We start from the raw sequence: 23,492 nt of genomic DNA, 5'->3' as shown, positions 1-23,492 counted from the left end.
TATACATGTACTTGTCTCCTGTTAGAATGTAAACTTCCTACAAGTAGAGAGTGCTTCATTCTTTGTCCTAATATCCCGATCCACAATGAAAACTTAACAAATGCTCTCTGCTGGATTTACAATAGAGAGTAGGGCCAGATCCTTCATTTCTTAGGCATTGGGAACTTGAATGTTAGCTTGTGCGTGTGCGTGCACAGATATATATATATATAATTATATATATTATTATATATATATTTATGCATGTATACACATATAAAATTTGTATATATATATATATATCAACTGTATTTCAGCATAATTTGTTTCTTTTGTAATCCTAATAATTTTATTTGATACACTCAAAACCGTGATTCGGAAAGGGGGTTCACAGGCTTTAGCAGAACGCCTAACCTGGGGAGGTCCACCCACCAAAAAGCTAAAGAACCCTAACTAGGGATCTGGGCAATTCTACCAGCCTAACCACCAGATGGCAGCAAAGAGCAAGTTTCCCCTGGAGCCTTTCCATGGCTTTCAAAGCTGGATGTCCAAGGAAGGATTAATTTGCCCATGATGGGTTTTTTCCTTGTGGATTTCACCAAGGTCATTCTTTCCCACCATTCATGACCATTGAGCAGTTTTCCATGGGTAACTCGGAATAAAGGAGGACTTCTCACAGAGAGAAAACTTTGCTCTCTCTAGCCAATGTATTGAGAAGTGGGGATGAGATGCAAAGGACTGAGAGTCAGTTTTTAGGTAAAATATTTCATTGGATTCATATTTTGATGTGGGACTCCTATTTATCCGGAGTACAGATGCAGATTATAGGGTCATGAATCTATGGTTGGAAGTGTTTTAGAGGCTGTCTGATCTAACCCCCTCTTCCTATAGAGGAGAAAACTTACAGGGAGATTGTGACCTATGGAATCATGGTACAGATTATAGGGTCATGAATCTATGGTTGGAAGTGTTTTAGAGGCTGTCTAATCTAACTAACTCTTCCTATAGAGGAGAAAATTTATAATGAAATTGTGACCTATGGAATCATGTACAGATTATAGGATCATGAATCTATGGTTGGAAGTGTTTTGGAGGCTATCTAATCTAACTCCCTCTTCCTATAGAGGAGAAAATTTATAATGAGATTGTGACCATGGAATCATGTACAGATTATAGGGTCACGAATCTATGGTTGGAAGTGTTTTAGAGGCTATCTAATCTAACTCCCTCTTCCTATAGAGGAGAAAACTTACAGGGAGATTGTGACCTATGGAATCATGGTACAAATTATAGGGTCATGAATCTATGTTTGGAAGTGTTTTAGAGGCTGTCTGTTCTAATCCCCTCTTCCTATAGAGGAGAAAACTTAGGTTCAGGGAGATTGTAACCTATAGAATCATGGTACTGTAGAGACAGTTCTAGAAGAACCTCCAAAGTTATCTAATCCAAATGATGCATTTTGTAGATAAGGAAACTGATGGCTAAGGTAGCTCAATGTCTTGAACAAGTTCACAGTTAGTGACCAGGATTCCAAATTCAGGTCTCTCATTCTGAATCTAAGGATTTAATACCCTCTCCTCATCAATCAAAGGACAAGGGAAGGGATTGTCCCAGTTGTCTGCCCTAGATGTCCAACACCTTCTCCTGCCATCTACAGAAAAAAAATAACAAGCAGCTATGGTCTTATTCTAATGAATGGTTTCATCCATGCCATTTCTATGCCTCTGAGGAATCAAGGGTGACAACACAGCTTTCTGTGGGCACAGGAAAAAAAAATCCAAAGATTAGAATTGGGATGGAGCTTCTTGGAGATGCATGGAATTGCAAGTTGCATACGCTCCTCACACTTTCCTGAAAACTGTACCAGCCGTTCTACTCTCCTTTTGATTGCAGATGCTTCTGATTGTTTGGTCTATTTTTACTATGACCTTTGTAAATAGCAGAAGACCCTAAGTGGTGTTTCCATAGCTAACCCAATTTAGATTCCCCACAGTCTTATTCTCTCATAATCTTTGTAGTCTTTCCCTTAGCTCTAGGAAGAATATTCCAATTAACACTATTATTCATGTAACAAACATATCAATTGCCTTTTGGCTCTCACCATCCAAAAACACCTTCTCTGGTGGCTGCTCCCTCTCTCTCTCTGTTTCTCTGTTTCTGTCTCTGTCTCTCTATCTCTCTCTAATATGTATGTATATTATATATTATACATATATAATCTTTTGCTGTTGAATTGTAAACTCTTTGAGGTTAGAGAATGTCTTTCCCTTTGTATTTGTATCTTCAGTACAATGCCTGACTTGAAGTAAACACTTTATAAATACTTTTTTCCTCAATATATTGCTCAGCCATTCAACTTAGTCAGTTTTGGACATTAATGTCTGAAAGAGAGGCAATATGATATAGTGGCCAGAAAGTTGGCACCAGAGTTAATCTCTATTCCTTTCCCTTACTCTAGGAGGTGCCGCTAAGGAATCAAGGGCAACAATACAGTCAGTGGTGGGCATAGGGAAAAAATCCAAAGACTAGAATCAGATAATTCTACAAAATGGATCGTTGCACTAGGAGGGATTTAAGTGAGTTAACCATAGGAAAGTAGGCGATCTCTATCTCTGGAACTGAATCACGAACGCTGTGCTTCTTGAGTTGGAAAGAAGCAAAACTCATTCTTGTTTTGACTACTGTCAGTAAGAAACCTGTTAGCAAATCAAATGATGCCTTTATGTTCTATAGTCAGTTGGATGATTAAGGACTCGAGACGGTCTTGAGTGCAGGCAGATTTGTATCTACCTACTTGTCTACTTAGAATGTCACTCAAAGGGCGATGGAAGGCACACAGTGGGTGTGAGTAGGCTGGAGCATATTAGCAATTGTGTAGGACAAATGGTATAGAGGATATCATCAGAGACGAGCATGACTACAGAAGGAAGCCATCTGGCGAGAGAATGGGAGAGCCAATGGACAGATTCTGGGACCCTTTGGCATCTCCACAATCAAGAGATTTTCCATTTTTTCTTGGGTATCCTTAGACCCCTTTGGCAGATTGGTAAAAACCACAAAGACCTACTCAGAAAAAGTGTTTTTAAATGCATAAAAGACAATACATAGAGTTACAAAGGAAACAAATAATAATGAAGAGCAGTTATAAAATTTTTTAAGTTGAAGGTTAAGAGGAAGGTCCCTAGCAAAGTGGGAGTGTCCTTGTACAGGAGATTCATGAGACAATATGAATATTCAGTCAATCAATTAAAAGGCTTGTTTTATGTGCCAGACACTGTAGTAAACACTGAGGTTATGAAGACAAAAATGAAATAACTCTTGCCTTCAGGGAGATTATACTCTATGGGGGAAATAACATATATACAGATGAATAGATACAAAGTATATACAAAGTGTTTTGAGATGTAGGAAATCATTAGCAGCTGGAAGAAAAACCCCATAAGTAGAGCTTGAGTTGAAGTTGGTTCTTTTTTTTTTTTTTTTTTTTGAGGCAATCTGGGTTAAGTGACTTGCTCAGGCTCACACAGCTAGTAAGTATCGGAGGTTTGATTTATACTCAAGTCCTCCTGACTCCAGGACTAGTGCTCTATCCACTTGACCACTTAGCTGCCCTTTCAGTTGAGTTTTTAAAGGAGGCTCAGGTTCTACAGGGCTGAAGCATTTCAAAATTGGGGAGATGAAGTATTCAAAGGCACGAAAGAAGGGAGAGATTTCAGATCAGTGTCCTCTAAGCTAAAGCAGAAGTGAAGTGATGTGTAATAAGCCTGGAGAGCTAGGCTGGAGCTAGCTTTTGAGGGACTTCAAGCATCCTTCTCCTTTTTCTCCTCCTGCACATTATCATTCATCATCACTGCAAGCATTTGTATAGTACCTACTGTGTGCCAGGGACTGTGCAAAGCACTTTATAGATGTTTTTCCTAATTCCAAGTTCAGCCTTCTAACCACTGAGCCACGAAAGAGACAAGTTTGTATTTAATCTTGATTTGGAAGAATAAAGTAAAAAGGGCACAGCAAAGAGCAAAAGAAAACCTATAAGGAAGCAAAGAAAAGATGGACAGCTTGGAACACAATGTATAGTATTTATTATACAGGCTTTCTTGAAATGGAAAATTATGGTAAAATATTTCGAATCCTCTCAAGTTCTATGGAAATTTTTTATTTCTGTTTTTTTCTTTTTCTATTTTGTATTTAAGTTTTAAATTAATTAGTTTTTTAAAGAGACAATTTGTTTGTATTTTGTCTTTGAAGCAATAAGAGGCCACTGAAGTTTCTTGGGATGAGGAGTGACATGGGCAGGTCCAAGCTTTAGTAACTTCAAGTTGGCAGCTGTGGGAAGCAGAGGTTGGAACAGAGAGACCAAATGCAAAGGACCAATGAGGCACCTAGAGCAATAGTACAGGGGACAAAGGATATTATAGTGGGAATTCTGTTCAGGGATGGACTGAACTCTGAGCTTTCCAGTTTTGAGATCCTTTGTGATTCTGCAAATCAGGATGAGGAAGCTAGCTTAAGTTTTACTCGTCTCAATAGCATTACATGCTGAAGAAATCACGGGCATATTGAAATACTGAAGAAATCATAAAGGGTTTAATTTACAAAAATAATTATTTTGATTTTTGACTGAAACTGTGGAGAAACTCTACCTATCAATAGAACTATACCTTCTCCAAAAACTCTGGTCTTAGTTGCCTAGAGAGAGCCCCAAGAGGCTTGTCTAGGATCCAGGATCGCTTTGTTCTATGCAGATTGTCTAGGATCTCACCAGTATGTGGGTCAGAGAAAGGACCCAAGGCCAAACCATATAGCCAACATGCTCATCCCCTCTTGTCTAGACCATTGCAATACATCCTAATTCATCTTCCTGCATCATCTATTCCTTCTCCAATCTTCCTTCCATGTAATGATTTCAAAGCTAGAAAGAGTTACATGAACTTATGCTGAGTGAAGTGAGCAGAACCAGGAGAACATTGTACACAGTAACAACAAGATTGCTTGATGATCAACTGTGATGGATTTGGCTCTTCTCAGCATACAATGATCCAAGATAATTCCAACAGACTTGGGACAGATAATGTCATCCACATGGCATTTGTAGAGATTGTATGTGAATTGAAGCATAGTATTTTTGCCTATTTTGTTTGTTTGTCTATTTGCTTTTTCTTTCTTGTAGTTTTGCCCTTGTGTTCTGATTTTTCTTCCCCGACATGACTAATATGGAAATATGTTTTAACTGATTGTACATTACAACCTGTATCAGATTGCTTGCTGTCTTGGGGAAAGGGGAGGTGAAGGAGGGAGGGAGAAAAAATTTGAAACTCAAAATCTTACAAAAATTAAAGTTGAAAACAATCTTTACTTTTTATTGGAAAAATACTGTTGAGAGAGAGATTTTATAGAGATGGAAAAAAGTAAATAGGTTTATCAGTTAAAAAAAAAGAAAAGAAAGAAAAGTGATTTCCAGGTCTGGCTTTGTCATTTCCCTATTCAGTCAAATCCAGGGACTCCCTATCAGCTTTAAGATCAAAATAAACTCTTCTATATAACATTAAAAGATCTCTACAATCCAACCACCTCTTATTTTTCTAGTTTAGATACACATTATCTCCTCCACTTGTGCTATGAACCAGTCATCCTGCCCTACTTTTAGTTTCTTGCACACAATTTTCCATCTCCCACTTATGGGCCTTTGCAGTGATTTCCCTCAATGTAATATTCTCTCTAAAATGTAATGTTCTCTGTTGAGGTTTTCTTGGGTGTCTGAGAACAGCCTTCCTTTCAGTTCAGTAATCACCACAAGTGCAGCCAGGAGCTAAAGTCCAAATCCTTTTTTATCTCTTTCAAAGTCTTGTCTCCTTTCCTGGGGCCCTGTTAGCTTTCTTAGAAGCCTATCTCTCTCCTTGGTTCCTGTTGGAATCTTTACAAACTGCTAACTCATTAGAGTTGATAGATTGTTGATCTGATCTTACAAGAAGATGTTTTGGGCCAGAACCTGAAACAAGGTACTAAGTAGAACTAATTAGTACAATGCTTGTGTTTACACCTTTACTCATCGGAGTTCACAAGTATGGGAGATTCACAAAGTAAACTTTGTAACTTTGTGAATTCACACCTCCCTTAAAACTCTTAGGGCCAGAGGGAGAAAAACCATAATCCCATTCTCTCAGAAGAGTCTTATATAAGGCCAGTAAAGAGAGATCTATTCCAGAATATTTTCCACTTGGCTGGCTGGTGGTGGAAGAGAGTTCAGCTGGATTGGAGAGGAGCACTCTGGTGCAGACACAGAGCAGTTTGGGAGATTGAGAGCCAGAAGCCCTCTCTCGGAGACAAGGCAGATTCAACTTGGAGCTGGATTGAAGGCTGAAGAAAGCAGAGGCAGAGGCTGAAGGACAAAACTGCAAGAGCTCTTGGAACCAAGCAGAGAGATAGACCTCTAAGCTAACTGGGCTATATTGGAGATAATAAAAGATCTGAACTTTTATCACCTGGCTGCATTTGGGGTAATTATTGATCTGAACTAATACTAAGGCTGCCTCCAAGAAAACCTCCCCCGAGAAACCTACCTTCTCCCCCAGAGAGAACTATTCTACTTATTTTAAAAGAAGATCACCACCAACAATCTATCAATTCTAATGAGTTAGCAGTTTGTAAAGATTCCAACAGGTTCCGAGAGCTTGAGCTCCTGCCTCCTTCTCTGCCCTCTGAATTTCTCCGAATGTCTCTGACTCTCCCTGGCTGAGGCTTCTAGTTTATATCCTACACACTGAGTATACACCGATCATTTTATCACTAGGAAACCATTATTTGTTGTAGAATTAAGTTAATGCTAAACTAGATTTAACCACTGTTTCCTCAGTTTCACTTAATACCTTATTTCAAGTTCTAGCCCATAACATCTCCTTGTAGATTAAATCAATCATACTGAACCATGCTAAATTAGATAATTATTGTCTATCAGTTCCACTGACTTTGTACCTTGTAAGAATCCTTTGTTTCAAGTTCAGAGTTCTGGCCCATAATATCTCAAAGCCTAGAAGGCATCTCCACTTCTTGGAATATCTAGTTTCATTCAAGACTCAGCTCATGTGTTACCTTCTACAGGAAGCCTTTGCTGATTCCTTTTTCCTAATCCCTTTCAGGCTCTGGTATTTTTCTGTCCTAGAGTACCTAGTGTCTGTTTAGCATTTCTATATCTGTTTCTGTATCTGTATCTATGTTGTTATTCAGTCATTCTTCAGGTGTATCCTATTACTCATGACTCTATTGGGGGTTTTCTTGGCAAAGAATTAGAGTGTTTTGTTGTTTCCTCCTCTATTTATATATCGGTCTTTATTCATATCAACATCTATATTCTATGCCTATCTCTGTCTACATTTATATCTCTTTCTATGTGTCCTGTCTATTTCTGTCTAGGGTCTCTACCTATCTATCTACTATATCCATTCCATGTCTGTCTATCTATCTATCTTATTTGTCTGTCTATTTGTCTATCTAATTTCTCCATCCGATATCTCTGTCTCTCTCAATCTTGCTATCTAATTATCTCTGTCTTATTATTCTATTTACCTATCTATACATGTATGTATATATGTGTGTATGTATCTATCTATCTATCTCTATTCATCTATCTATCCATATTAGCTCATTTTAGACTATAAGCTTTCTGAGAGTAAGAACTGTTTCATTTTTGCTTTTCTATTCCCAGCACATAGAAGTTGTATAATCAGTGTTTTCTGATTGATTGATACTAAAAGATTTTTCTTCTATGCATTTTATTTTGCAGATTTTCTTTCTGTTATTTTAGATAATAGGGGTCTGGCTAGTGGTATCCCATCCTCTGCCTGCTGTGAACTCATGTGGAAGATGCTAGGGAGCTTGCTTCCAGAAATATATGATGATGTGTAATTATAGGGCCCTCCTCCCCAGTACAGAGCATTCTCAGGTATTCTGTTTGTGGTTTGCTACCCAGGTGGTAGTGAAAAGACAGGCTTTTAATAGGCTGCTGAACCAGAACTAAAGATGCGTTCAAAAGCACTAGCTGGCCCAGGTCAACCTTCTTCTCTTTCTTGCTTCTCTGTGTTCAAGTGCCAGATATGTATTGTATGCCTCTGGATGGAAAGAGGCTATTGCCCCTCCCTGCCTACCGAGGCACAAAATATAGCTTGTGAAAATGGGGCTTTGTTCTTTGATTTTTAAATGTTTGTTCTTTCTGAAATTTAGGGGAAGGAATATTGGGGAAAACTAAGACCTTGTGACCTTCAAAAGACTGGCATGTTGAGCTACTTGAAACCTCGTGCCAAATATAGGGCAATAGCACAGCTTGGGGTAGAATGCTTAGTCATTTCTCCATTGTGTCTGATTCTTTGTGACCCCATTGGGATTTTCTTGGCAAAGATGCTGGAGTGGTTTGCAATTTCCTTCTCCATTTTATTTTCAGATGAGGAAACTGAGGCAAATAGAGTTAAATGACTTGCCCAGTATCACACAGCTAGTAAGTGGCCAAAGTTATATTTGAACTAAGCTCTACCCATTGTACCACTTAATTGCCTCTACCTCCCAAATCTAAGATGCTATCTTCTACAAGTAAGAGAGCAACTGGGTCCATCAGCTGTGCAAAATTCAGATGTGAACTTGATGGGACAATAGAAATTGCTTTAAGCTTTTAGCTCACTGCCATCAGAGACCAAGATGATCTAGGTACATTTTGGTTTTGAAAGAAAATGTTTGTACTTTTGTTCTTGTAATGTCTTCTCAGTTGTCATTTGTCCTTTGTTCTTGAGGAGGACAGATGACATCACTGGTGATGTCTTGACTTGTGTGTGAATTGGATTTAAGTGAGGCAGAGCTGCACAAAGTCATTGCCTTCACTCTGTCCTCCAGAGTATCGATGTCCAATGGCAAGACAAGATCATCTTTTTAATTAATATTCCTTTTAAGAAGCCAATCGATGTTACGAGGTTAAATAAACCTATGCAAGAGTCACTGGTGATTGTTAATGGTTCAAATTAATTGCATTAAAGGAAGAACCACATACCCTTCAGAATACTCCTAGAACTTAGAGGGGGGAAAGTATCCTAAACTTATGCTGGGTGACCCAACTCACCTGTAAGAGTGGGAATTGGGGCAAGAATTCCCAGAGTTTACAGGATCTACTTCCACCTTCTTCTCTCCCTCCTCCTCCTCATCTCCATAATTAGAACCGGTTTTTGTATGGCTGATCTGATTTTGCTTTCTCTCTTCTACATTGCTTCTACAAGTCATCCAATATTGCTTTATAGTCTTCATATTTATCACTTCTTATAGTACAATAATAATCCATTATGCTCACATGCTACAATTTGTCCAGCTGTTCCTGCATCACTGAAAATTTGGTCTGTTTGCAGTTTTTTGTTTTTTTTATATTACAAATAATGCTGTTCTGACTATTTTTGTACAATTAGGTCTCAGCCTTCCCCTTTCAGTACATCCTCTGGGTATAGTCCCTGAAGTGGGATCAGTAGGTTAAAGGATTTGAAGAAACTTGAAACTTCTTTGAATATTACTAAATTGCTTTGCAGAAAGATAATACCAATTCAGAACCCCTCCAGCAGCATAATAGCTATTTCTTCACAGCTCCGCCAGCATTGATTGGAGTGTGTTTTTCAGTGTCTTTGCCCAAAAGGGTAAAAGGGGGCTCTGCAGAGTCGTTTTAATTTCATAGACTCTCAGAGTCAGGAAGTGCCCCCAAACTCATCTAGTCTAGCTAGTCTCTGAATAAGAATCCCTTCTAACAACTGCTTCAAAGACTCAGTATACCATATGCCAAGATAAGGTAGAAATAGGTTCATGGTTTAGACATAAAGGGAATTACTCTAAGCAAATTAGGAGAACAGGGGTCAGTTTACCTCTCAGATCTATGGAGAAGGGAGGAATTTATGGCCAAAGGAGAACTAGAGAACATTATGAAATGCAAAATGGATAATTTTGATTACATTAAATGAAAAGGTTTTTGCACAAACAAAACCAATGCAGCCAAAATTAGAAGGGAAGCAGAAAGCTAAGGGTGGGGGGGGATTTTATATCCAGTGTTTCTGATAAAGCCTTCATTTCTAAAACATAGAGAATTGAATCAAATTCATAAGAATATAAGCCGTTTCCTCGTTGATAAATGGGTAGACAATGACATTAAAACCATTTCTGGTCATATGAAAAAATGCCCTAAATCACTATTGATTAGGGAGAGGCAATTTAAGGCAATTCTGAGATACCACTAAACACCTCTTGGATTGCATAAGATGACAGGAAAAGATAATGATGAATGTTGGAGGGGATGTAGGAAAACTGCCACACTAATGTATTTTATTGATGGAGTTGTGAAATGATCCAATCATTCTGGAGAACAATTTAGAACTATGCCCAAAGGGCTATCAACAAAACAAAGAGTGTGCACAGCATTGTCTCTACTGGGTCTCTATCCCAAAGAGATCCTAAAAGAAGGAAAAGGACCCATATTGCAAAAATGTTTGTAGCAGTCCTAGCAAGGAACTGGAAACTGAGTGGATGCCCATAAGTTGGGGAATGACTGAATAAGCTATAGTATGTTAATGCAATGGTATTATTGTGCTATAAGAAATTATCAGCAGGCTGATGTCAGAAAGGCCCAGAAAGACTTATATGAATGGATGCTGAACAAAGTGAGCAGAACCAAGAGAACATTGTACACAGTAACAACAAAGTTATGTGATGATCAACTGTGATGGATGTGACTTTTCAACAATGAGGTGATTCAAAACAATTCCAATAGACTTAGAATTGAAAGTCATCTGCATTCAGAGAGAGAAATATGGAGAATGAATATTGATCAAAGCTTAATATTTTCACCTTTTCATTGTTGTTTGCTTATTTTTTATTTTTTGTGTTTTTTATCAGATTTTTTTTGCACAATATGGACTAATATGGAAATATGTTTAGAAGAACTAAACATGTTTAACTTAGATTACTTGCTATCTAGGGAAGGGGAAGAGGAATTAGAGGGAAGAAAATTTAGAACACAAGGTTTTGCAAAGGTGAATGATGAAAATTATCTTTGCATATATTTGGAAAAATAAACTATTTTTAAAAAGAATTTAAAAATTGAACAATAGCCAAAAAAAAAAAAAAAAGACTCAAACCACCTACCATAATGGAGATGGTCAACAAGGGGGTAAAACTACTAGCTCAAGTCTCCTATTACATTTTGGATGGCTCTTATTCCTAGGAGGAAGTTAGTGTTGTGAATAGAGCACCAGGTCTGGAGTCAAAATGTTCTGAGTTCAAATTTGACCTCAGACTCTTACTAGCTGTGTAACCTGTGTGAGTCACTTAATTTTTGTTTGCTTAAGTTCCTTATCTGTAAAATGGGGCACACTGGAAAAGAAAATTCCATTCTCTTTACCAAGATAATCACGGGATTCTGAAGAGTCCTTCAGAAGTTTTATGGATAGGAAGGCTATATTTGTATTTTTGAAATTTTCTTCTATTTTTCTGCATTGTAGAGTCAAATAGGACAAAGCTTATTCTTTTTTCATGTGACAGCTTTTCAAATCCTGGAAGAGAGCTGGCATATGACCCCTCACTCTTTTCTTCTCCAAATTCATCTCCAGTTTTTTCATTTGATCCTTAAATGGCGCCCGTTGTTCTGAACTTTGTCCTGCTGCTGGTCTCCCATGATTCTGGAAAAAAGTATGAGGCTGATGATTATATACAGCTCAATCCACTAAAATCCAATTCATGCAAAGACATCATCCCTCTATGTCATTGAGAATGAAGGATAAGCAACAAATGGCTATGCTGTGAACAATAGGAGACTATGAGCTCTTGTCTTTCTCTATCCTCCACTTATCATCTCCAGTTTACCAAAACCCTCACTAAACTTTGGCAGCTAAGATTAAAAAGAATACTTTGGGTGTAGTTGGACCAGGACTGAACCTTTCTTAAAGCAACTTAAGCTTTCTTGGCAACCATATCATTCTATAACAGAGTCTTAATTCTAATTGAGCTTGTGTTCCACTAAAGTCCTCACATCTTTTTCAGACAAGATAATATTTAGTCATGTCTTCCTCCCCCACTTTGTGCTAATGATATCATTTTAAATCCAATGATCAGATTACATTTATTCATATTTAATTTCTTATTAGAGCTGACCCAATGTTTTAGCTTGTTGAAATATTTTTGGATCTTGATTCTATCATTTAGTGTGTTCACTATCCCTCTTAGGCTTATGTTATTTGTAAATTTGATAAGCATGCCATGTAGTTTATTGTTATGTTCTAGTAGTGACCAATTCTTTGTGACCCATTTGGAGTTTTCTTGACCATTTCCTTCTCCAGCTCATTTTACAGATAAGGAAACTGAGGCAAACACAATGAAGGGACTTGCCATGTATTTTGTTGTTAGGTTCTAGTGGTGTCCAATTCTTTATGACCCATTGGAGTTTTTGTGACCATTTCCTTCTCTAGCACATTTTACAGATAGGGAAACTGAGGCAAACACAATGAAGGGACTTGCCATATATTTTGTTGTTATGTTCTAGTGGTATCCAATTCTTTATGACCCATTTGGAGTTTTCGTGACCATTTCCTTCTCCAGCACATTTTACAGATAAGGAAACTGAGGCAAACCTGGTGAAGGGACTTGCTCAGGGGCATTCATCTAATAAGTATCTTAGGTCAGATTTGAACTTAGGAAGATAAATCTTTTTTGCTTCAGCCTGGGCTCCATATAAATCACCCCTGTTTGGTGATAAACATAGATCACTGAGGACTCCACTGGAGGCTTCCTTTTAATTGGATATTAAGCCATTAACTATTTGTTGGATCCAGGTGTCCAATCAGTTTTGAATTCACTTAATTATACTATCATCTAACCCACATGTCTTCATCTTATAAGAGACTTTGCCAAACACTTTGCTGAGACCATGACAAACTATATTTACAGAATTTCCCTGATCTACGCATCTAGTAATCTTATTAGAAAAGGAAATATGGTTTTCTTATGGAAAAGGAAAAAAGGTTATATCCTGTTCTTGATGATGCCATGGTAGCTCCTTATTATCATTGCTTTTCTTTGAACATAATAATATGTTCTGAAATTTTGTCAGGGATCTCTGTCAAGCTCATTGAGCCATGATTTCAGAGACTATTCTCTTCCTTTAAAAAATATAGTATAACATTTATCCTTCTCTCTCTTTGGGTGGTGTTCCTGGTCTTTCAAAGCTAGGTAAACTCAAAACTGGTTGAACATCTGGATCCAACAAATAGTTTCAAAGATCACTGGCAATGACTTGGAAATCATATTCACCTGGTTCTTCAATTGCCCAAGGATGTATTTTATCTGTACAAGAGCATTTATATATACTCAGATCACCTAATATGGAGACATCCTGCTTCTGGGAATGATGTTGTATATTCTCCTACCATGTGGAGGGAGGAGCCTCTTTCAACTGACTACAGAGACGGAATAGGCTATTTCTTTAAAACTTCCAGAATGGGAGAGTCTCACTTTCTCTTTCCTGCTTTGTGATCTGGAGGAGGTGAGCATGGGTAGGAATTGACTGGGTGAGGGAAAGGAATCCTTAACCCCTTTTAGGCTCCAAGCAGCCCTGAGAAGTGAGCCTGGAGTTTCTGACTTGATTTGTTTTACAAGCACAGATAACGGAATCCACATTAGACCTGGAAATTTGAGCCACGGTGACTTTGGAGGCAGGATACTAAGATAGATATATAGTTAACAATCTCAGGAGAAGCCAGGGTATTGGATCTTGAGTCTAAAACAGCTTTTGGACTTGGAATTTGGACTGTATTATATAATAGGGCTTTAAAAAATTTTTCCCATTCATGGGAATATATAAATATATAAAATATAAAAATATAAAATAGACATACAAATTAAATATTTACTGATAATAAATCATAATTCCACAACTAGCACATAAAGTTTTACAATTCCATATGAGGCTGTAATCATAGTTTAAGAAGCTTTGCTTTATAGGAACCAAAATAAACTGAGAACTTAACACTCTTCATCTCCCTAGAGTGCAAGGGAGATGGAGGTGGGGGTTATACCCCATATGTTGGGGGACTATATTTGCATATTTGTAATTATACTTTTGAAGCAAATTTTCCTTTATAAAATTGTAGAAGTAAAAACTAATTCAACTGCTAAGTGCTTAAGTGGAAATGGGGTGCAGAGGATCTCTTATAATTAGGATGATATCAATGGTGGAAGTCAATGGTAGAGATCTTAAAGGTCCTAGAGGATTCTGTGGCTGAGATTAAATGAAACATGGCAAAGCTTTAACAGCTGGGCTTAGGTAGCCACTATTGCATATCTGAGGCAGTTGAGTCAAATCATCAAAAGTACTTACTCTCTCCTTACTTATTCTGGGTACCAACCACTCATTCGCTATTTTCATTTTGTTCTTTCCAAACTAAAGGATGTTTCTCTGCCATAGGCCACAAGAAAAAAGTAAGGAATTTGCATTTCTCTGAGTTTTTCTTTTGGTTATTAATCATTTGTGATTTTTCTTCCCCAAACTGCCTGTTTCTATCTTTTTAAAAATTTAATAAACGTGTTTATTAAAATATAGGAAAGAGGTAATTTCAAAAAGATAAGAACATATTCCTATGAATTGATACAGAGTGAAGTAAGAAAAACAAAATAATTATGACAGTATAACATCAATATGATAAAAAAAAGTTTTGAAGGCTTTTATAAACTGAAAAATGAATGGGAATGAAATGAAAAATGAAATGGGAAGAATCAGAGAGAACAATTTATGTAAACAGCAATAATAAGATGGAAAAGACAAGTTTCAAAGAGGTAAAAACTATTATCAACAAAATGACAATCCAGATTGAAATATGCTGTCCAATTGCAAACAAAAGGGATAGCTTTAGGCGCAGAAATACTTATTTTTATTTTTGTATGTAGCCTAGGTCATAATTTCTTTTTGCTTTGCTATGCAGATTTGTTACAAGAACTTGTCTTTTCTTTTTAAAATAGTATTTCATTTTTCAAAATACACGCGAAATAGTTTTCAACATTCACTTTTACAAAACTTCATGTTCCAAATTTTCCTCCCTCTCTCTGCCCACCTCTCCAAAACAGCAAGCAATCTGATATAGGTTAAAACCATGTAATTCTTCTAAACATATCTCCATATTCATTATGCTGCACAAGAATAATCAGATCAAAAGGGGAAAAATACACAAGAAAGAAAAAAGAATAAACAAACAAGCAACACAAGTGAAAATACTATGTTTTGATCCACATTCAGGCTCATAGTTTTTTCTCTAGATATGTGGATGACACTTTCCGTTACCAATCTATTGGAATTGCCTCGAATCACCTCTTTGTTGAAAAGAGTCAAGTCTACCACAGTTGAACATCACATAATCTTCTTGTTGCTCTTTACAATGTTCTCTTTTTTTTTTTTTTAATTTTATTTTTTATTTTTATTTTTTAAATTTTTTATTTAATAATTACATTATATTGACACTCGTTTCTGTTCCGATTTTTTTCCCCCTCCCTCCCTCCACCCCCTCCCCTAGATGGCAAGCAGTCCTTTATATGTTGGATATGTTGCAGTATATCCTAGATACAATATATGTTTGCAGAACCGAACAGTTCTCTTGTTGCGTAGGGAGAATTGGATTCAGAAGGTATAAATAATCCGGGAAGAAAAACAAAAATGCAGATAGTTTACATTCGTTTCCCAGTGTTCTTTCTTTGGGTGTAGCTGCTTTTGTCCGTCATTTATCAATTGAAACTCAGGTCTCTTTGTCAAAGAAGTCCACTTCCATCAAAATATGTCCTCATACAATATCGTTGTCGAAGTGTATAATGATCTCCTGGTTCTGCTCATTTCACTTAGCATCAGTTCATGTAAGTCTCGCCAGTCCTCTCTGTATTCATCCTGTTGGTCATTTCTTACAGAACAATAATATTCCATAACATTCATATACCACAATTTACCCAGCCATTCTCCAATTGATGGGCATCCATTCATTTTCCAGTTTCTAGCCACTACAAACAGGGCTGCTACAAACATTTTGGCACATACAGGTCCCTTTCCTTTCTTTAGTATTTCTTTGGGATATAAGCCCAATAGAAACACTGCTGGATCAAAGGGTATGCACAATTTGATAATTTTTTGGGCATAATTCCAGATTGCTCTCCAGAATGGTTGGATTCGTTCACAACTCCACCAACAATGCATTAGTGTCCCAGTTTTCCCGCATCCCCTCCAACATTCATCATTATTTTTTCCTGTCATCTTAGCCAATCTGACAGGTGTGTAGTGGTATCTCAGAGTTGTCTTAATTTGCATTTCTCTGATCAATAATGATTTGGAACACTCTTTCATATGAGTGGTAATAGTTTCAATCTCATCCTCTGAAAATTGTCTGTTCATATCCTTTGACCATTTATCAATTGGAGAATGGCTTGATTTCTTATAAATTTGAGTCAGTTCTCTATATATTTTGGAAATGAGGCCTTTATCAGAACCTTTAACTGTGAAAATGTTTTCCCAGTTTGTTGCTTCCCTTCTAATCTTGTTTGCATTAGTTTTATTTGTACAAAAGCTTTTTAATTTGATGTAATCGAAATTTTCTATTCTGTGATCAGTAATGGTCTCTAGTTCATCTTTGGTCACAAATTTCTTTCTCCTCCCCAAGTCTGAGAGATAAACTATTCTATGTTCCTCTAATTTATTTATAGTCTCGTTCTTTATGCCTAGGTCATAGACCCATTTTGATCTTATCTTGGTATATGGTGTTAAGTGTGGGTCCATGCCTAATTTCTGCCATACTAATTTCCAATTATCCCAGCAGTTTTTATCAAATAATGAATTCTTTTCCCAGAAGTTAGGGGCTTTGGGTTTGTCAAACACTAGATTGCTATAATTGACTATTCTGTCTTGTGAGCCTAGCCTTTTCCACTGATCCACTAATCTATTTCTTAGCCAATACCAAATGGTTTTGGTGACTGCTGCTTTATAATATAATTTTAGATCAGGTACAGCTAGGCCACCTTCATTTGATTTTTTTTTCATTAATTCCCTTGAGATTCTCGACTTTTTATTGTTCCATATGAATTTTGTTGTTATTTTTTCTAGATCAATAAAATATTTTCTTGGAAGTCTGATTGGTATAGCACTAAATAAATAGATTAGTTTAGGGAGTATTGTCATCTTTATTATGTTCGCTCGGCCGATCCAAGAGCACTTAATATTTTTCCAATTATTTAAGTCTGACTTTATTTGTGTGGAGACTTTTTTATAATTTTGCTCATATAATTCCTGACTTTCCTTTGGTAGATAGATTCCCAAATATTTTATGGTATCAACAGTTATTCTGAATGGAATTTCTCTTTGTATCTCTTGCTGTTGGGTTTTGTTGGTGATGTATAAAAATGCTGAGGATTTATGGGGATTTATTTTGTAGCCAGCTACTTTGCTAAAATTATGAATTATTTCCAATAGCTTTTTAGTAGAATCTCTGGGGTTCTCTAGGTATACCATCATATCATCTGCAAAGAGTGATAGTTTGGTTTCCTCATTGCCTACTCTAATTCCTTTAATATCTTTCTCGACTCTTATTGCCGAGGCTAGTGTTTCTAATACGATATTAAATAATAATGGTGATAGTGGGCAACCTTGCTTCACTCCAGATCTTACTGGGAAAGGTTCCAGTTTTTCCCCATTGCATATGATGCTTACTGATGGTTTTAAATATATGCTCCTGACTATTTTAAGGAAAAGTCCATTTATTCCTATGCTCTCAAGTGTTTTTATTAGGAATGGATGTTGGATTTTATCAAATGCTTTTTCTGCATCTATTGAGATGATCATGTGGTTTTTGTTTGTTTGGTTATTGATATAGTCAATTATGCTAATAGTTTTCCTAATATTGAACCAGCCCTGCATTCCTGGTATAAATCCTACTTGGTCATAGTGTATTATCCTGGTGACGATTTTCTGTAATCTTTTTGCTAATATTTTATTTAAGATTTTAGCATCAATATTCATTAGGGAGATTGGTCTATAATTTTCTTTCTCTGTTTTCAGCCTACCTGGTTTAGGTATCAGTACCATATCTGTGTCATAAAAGGAGTTTGGTAGGACTCCTTCAATCCCTATTTTTTCAAATAGTTTATATAACATTGGAGTTAATTGTTCTTTAAATGTTTGGTAGAATTCACATGTAAATCCATCTGGTCCTGGGGATTTTTTCTTAGGGAGTTGATTGATAGTTTGTTCTATTTCTTTTTCTGAGATGGGACTGTTTAGGATATTTACTTCTTCCTCTGTTAGTTTGGGCAAGCTGTATTTTTGGAGGTATTTTTCTATTTCATTTAAGTTGTCGAATTTATTGGCATAAAGTTGGGCAAAGTAACTCCTAATTATTGCTCTAATTTCCTCTTCGTTAGTGGTGAGTTCTCCCTTTTCATTTTTAAGACTAACAATTTGATTTTCCTCTTTCCTTTTTTTAATCAGATTTACTAAGGGTTTGTCTATTTTGTTGGTTTTTTCATAGAACCAACTCTTAGTTTTATTAATCAATTCAATAGTTTTTTTACTTTCAATTTTATTGATCTCACCTTTTACTTTTAGAATTTCAAGTTTAGTGTTTGACTGGGGGTTTTTAATTTGTTCCTTTTCTAGCATTTTTAATTGCAAACCCAATTCATTGACCTTCTCTTTCTCTATTTTATACAAATAGGCCTCTAGAGATATGAAATTTCCCCTTATTACCGCTTTGGCTGCATCCCATACATTTTGGTATGATGTCTCATTATTATCGTTTTCTTGGGTGAAGTTATTAATTATGTCTATGATTTGCTGTTTCACCCAATCATTCTTTAGTATGAGATTATTTAGTTTCCAATTATTTTTTGGTCTACTTCCCCCTGCTTTTTTGTTGAATGTAATTTTCATTGCATCGTGGTCTGAAAAGGATGCATTTACTATTTCTGCCTTACTACATTTGAGTTTGAGGTTTTTATGTCCTAATATATGGTCAATTTTTGTATAGGTTCCATGAACTGCTGAAAAGAAAGTGTATTCCTTTCTGTCTCCATTACATTTTCTCCAGAGATCTATCATATCTAACTTTTCTAGTATTCTATTTACCTCTTTGACTTCTTTCTTATTTATTTTGTGTTTGATTTATCTAATTCTGAGAGTGCAAGGTTAAGATCTCCCACTATTATAGTTTTACTGTCTATTTCTTCTTGCAGCTCTCTTAGTTTCTCTTTTAAGAATTTAGATGCTACCCCACTTGGTGCATATATGTTTAATATAGATAGTGCTTCATTATCCATGCTACCCTTTAGCAAGATATAGTGTCCTTCCTTATCTCTTTTAATTAGGTCAATTTTTGCTTTAGCTTGATCTGAGATCAGGATGGCTACCCTGCTTTTTTGACTTCACCTGAAGCATAGTAGATTTTGCTCCAACCTTTTACCTTTAACCTGCATGTATCTCCCCGCTTCAGGTGTGTTTCCTGTAAACAACATATTGTAGGATTCTGGCTTTTAATCCATTCTGCTAACCGCTTCCTCTTTATGGGGGAGTTTACCCCGTTCACGTTTATGGTTAGAATGACCAATTCTGTATTACTTGCCATCTTGTTAACCCCGGTTTATGCTTTCCTCCCTTCTTTCCCCTTTCCCCCCTTCCAAGTATTAAGCTTGTGAGCACCCCTTGCTTCTCACAGCCCTCCCTTTTTAGTGTCCCTCCCCCCGCCTTAGAGTTCCTCCCCCTATCTTACCCCTTTCCCTCCCAGTTCCCGTATTCCCTTCCGCTTAGCTTATTCCTTCCCTTTCCACTTTTCCCTTCTCACTTTTCAATGAGATGGGAGAAGTTTCACCATAGATTGAATATGTCTTAAGATTTTTCACTTAAAGCCAATTCTGAAGGCAGTAAGATACCCACTATATTCATCCCCCTCCATTCTTTCTCTCAGATATAATAGGTTTCCTATGCCTCTTCATGAGATGTACTACCCCCACTTTACCCTTTTTCTGGTACAATGTCCTTTCCACATCAATTTCTAGAACAAGGTATACATGTATTCTTTATACATCTATATAGTCAAAATATAGTTCCCAAGATTAATCTTTACCTTTTTAGATTTCTCTTGAGTTCTATATTTGTAGATCAAACTTTTTGTTAAGTTCTGGTTTTTTCATCAGAAATAGATGAAATTCGCTTACTTCGTTGAATGTCCATCTTCTTCCCTGGAAAAAGATGCTCATTCTCGCTGGGTAAGTTATTTTTGGTTGCATACCAAGTTCCTTAGCCTTTCGGAATATCATATTCCAGGCCCTTCGATCTTTTAATGTGGATGCTGCCAGATCCTGGGTGATCCTTATTGTGGCTCCTTGATACTTGAATTGGGTTTTTCTAGCCGCTTGCAATATTTTTTCTTTCATCTGAGGGTTCTGGCATTTGGCCACTATATTCCTTGGTGTTTTGATTTTAGGATCCCTTTCAGTGGGTGATCGATGAATCCTTTCAATGTTTATTTTTTCCTCTGTTCCTATGACTTCTGGGCAGTTCTCTTTGATAATTTCCTGGAAGACAGTGTCCAGGCTCTTTTTTTCATCATGTTTTTCTGGGAGTCCAATGATTCTCAGATTGTCTCTCCTGGATCTGTTTTCCAGATCTGTTGTCTTCCCCAGAAGGTATTTCACATTTTTCTCCATTGTTTGATTTTTTTGGATTTGCTTGACTGATTCTTCTTGTCTCCTCGAGTCATTCAATTCCACTTGTTCAATTCTGATTTTCAGTGAAGTATTCTCTTCACTCACTTTTTTAAAATCTTTCTCTAATTGTCCAATTGAGTTCTTTTGTTCTGTGGAATTTTTTTCCATTTCGCCAATTTTGTTTTTTAGAGAGCTGTTTTCTGTTTCCAGTTCACTAATCCTATTTTTCAAGGATTTTACTTCTTTATCCACTCTCTCTTTAACTTTCTCCAGGCTCTTTTGCCAAGCCTCCCTCTCCTTTTCCCAAGCCTCACTCTGCTTTCCCCATTTTTCTTCTAGCTCCCTTGTGAGAGCCTTTTAATCACTTCTATGAGGTTCATCTGTGCTGAGGAACAGACAATCTCCTCCTTTGGGGATTCACCTGGGGACTGCCTGTTTTTAGTCTCCTCAGGATTTAGAGTCTGCTCTCTATCTGTGTAGAAGCTGTCAAGGGTTAAAGTCCTCTTCAGCTTCTTGCTCATTCTGTCTATTAATCATTTGTGATTTTTCTTCCCCAAACTGCCTGTTTCTATCTTTTTAAAAATTTAATAAACGTGTTTATTAAAATATAGGAAAGAGGTAATTTCAAAAAGATAAGAACATATTCCTATGAATTGATACAGAGTGAAGTAAGAAAAACAAAATAATTATGACAGTATAACATCAATATGATAAAAAAAAGTTTTGAAGGCTTTTATAAACTGAAAAATGAATGGGAATGAAATGAAAAATGAAATTGGAAGAATCAGAGAGAACAATTTATATAAACAGCAATAATAAGATGGAAAAGACAAGTTTCAAAGAGGTAAAAACTATTATTAACAAAATGACAATCCAGATTGAAATATGCTGTCCAATTGCAAATAGAAGGGATAGCTTTAGGCACAGAAATACTTATTTTTATTTTTGTATGTAGCCTAGGTCATAATTTCTTTTTGCTTTGCTATGCAGATTTGTTACAAGAACTTGTCTTTTCTTTTTAAAATAGTATTTCATTTTTCAAAATACACGCGAAATAGTTTTTCAACATTCACTTTTACAAAACTTCATGTTCAAATTTTCCTCCCTCTCTCTGCCCACCTCTCCAAAACAGCAAGCAATCTGATATAGGTTAAAACCATGTAATTCTTCTAAACATATCTCCATATTCATTATGCTGCACAAGAATAATCAGATCAAAAGGGGAAAAATACACAAGAAAGAAAAAAGAATAAACAAACAAGCAACACAAGTGAAAATACTATGTTTTGATCCACATTCAGGCTCATAGTTTTTTCTCTAGATATGTGGATGACACTTTCCGTTACCAATCTATTGGAATTGCCTCGAATCACCTCTTTGTTGAAAAGAGTCAAGTCTACCACAGTTGAACATCACATAATCTTCTTGTTGCTCTTTACAATGTTCTCTTGATTCTGCTCACTTCACTCAGCATCAGTTCCTGTAATTCTCTCCAGACCTCTCTAAAATCATCCTTCTAATCGTTCCTTACAGAACAATAATATTCCATAACATTCATATACCACAACTTATTCAGCCATTCCACACCTGATGGGCATCCATTCAATTTCTAGTTCCTTGCCACCATAAAAAGGACTGCTACAAACATTTCTGCACATGTAGGTCATTTCCCCTCTTTTAAGATCTCTTTGGGATACAGACCTAGTAAATATATTGCTGTATCAAAGGTATGCACATTTTGATAGCCCTTAGTTCCAAATTGCTTTCCAGAATGGTTGGATCATTTCACAACTCCACCAGCAATGCATTAGTGTCCCAATTTTCCCATATCCCCTCCAACATTCCTCATTATCTTTTCCTGTCATCATATGCAATCTTAAAGTTTTCTTAATTTTCATTTCTCTAATCAATAGTGATTTAGAGCATTTTTTATATGACTAGAAATGGCTTTAATTGTCTGTTCATATCCTTTGACCTTTTATCAATTGGGAAATGGCTTGTATTCTTATAAATTTGAGTCAATTCTCTATATATTTTAGAAACTAGGCCTTTATCAGAAACACTGACTAAAAATTTTCCCCCAGCTTTCTGCTTCCTTTCTAATTTTGGCTGCATTGGTTTTGTTTGTACAAAACCTTTCTCATTTAATGTAAACAAAATTATCCATGTTTCTAATTTTGGCTGCATTGGTTTTGTTTGTGCAAAACCCTTTTCATTTAATGTAAACAAAATTATCCATGTTGTATTTCATAATGTTCTCTAGTTCTTCTTTGGCCACAAATTCCTTCCTTCTCTACAGATCTGAGAGGTAAACTATTCTTTGGTCTCCTAATTTACTTACAGTATCACCCTTTATCTTTAAATCATGAACTCATTTTGACCTTATTTTGGTATAGAGTGTGTTCCTATCTTTTGAAGAGATGGCAGCTTCATGATCCTCATTGTGGGAATTTATGGTCTAACATCCCACTCTTTCATGCCATCCTGGAAAGAGTGACCATGGACGAATATCCTAATCATCCCTCACCTTTGGGTTTTAGTCTTTAAAACAAATTCATTCATTGAGCAAGCAGTTATTAATCACCTACTATGGTCAGGCACTGTGCTAGTTGTTGGATATATCAACAAAAAAATGTAATGGACTTGCCCTCAGAAAGCTTACATTCTATTGGGGCAAGGAAGGGACAATAGGAACACAAAAGTCAAGGAATGGGTAATACCCATAATACACATCTCACAGGGTTTTTATGAGGCTCATGTCCTCCTAGATCTATAGCTAAAAAGGT

Source organism: Antechinus flavipes, chromosome 1, assembly GCF_016432865.1.
Source record: "Antechinus flavipes isolate AdamAnt ecotype Samford, QLD, Australia chromosome 1, AdamAnt_v2, whole genome shotgun sequence".
Taxonomy (NCBI): Eukaryota; Metazoa; Chordata; class Mammalia; order Dasyuromorphia; family Dasyuridae; genus Antechinus; species Antechinus flavipes.
The sequence above is the reverse complement of the archived record's forward strand: the minus strand, read 5'-3'. Positions refer to the sequence as shown.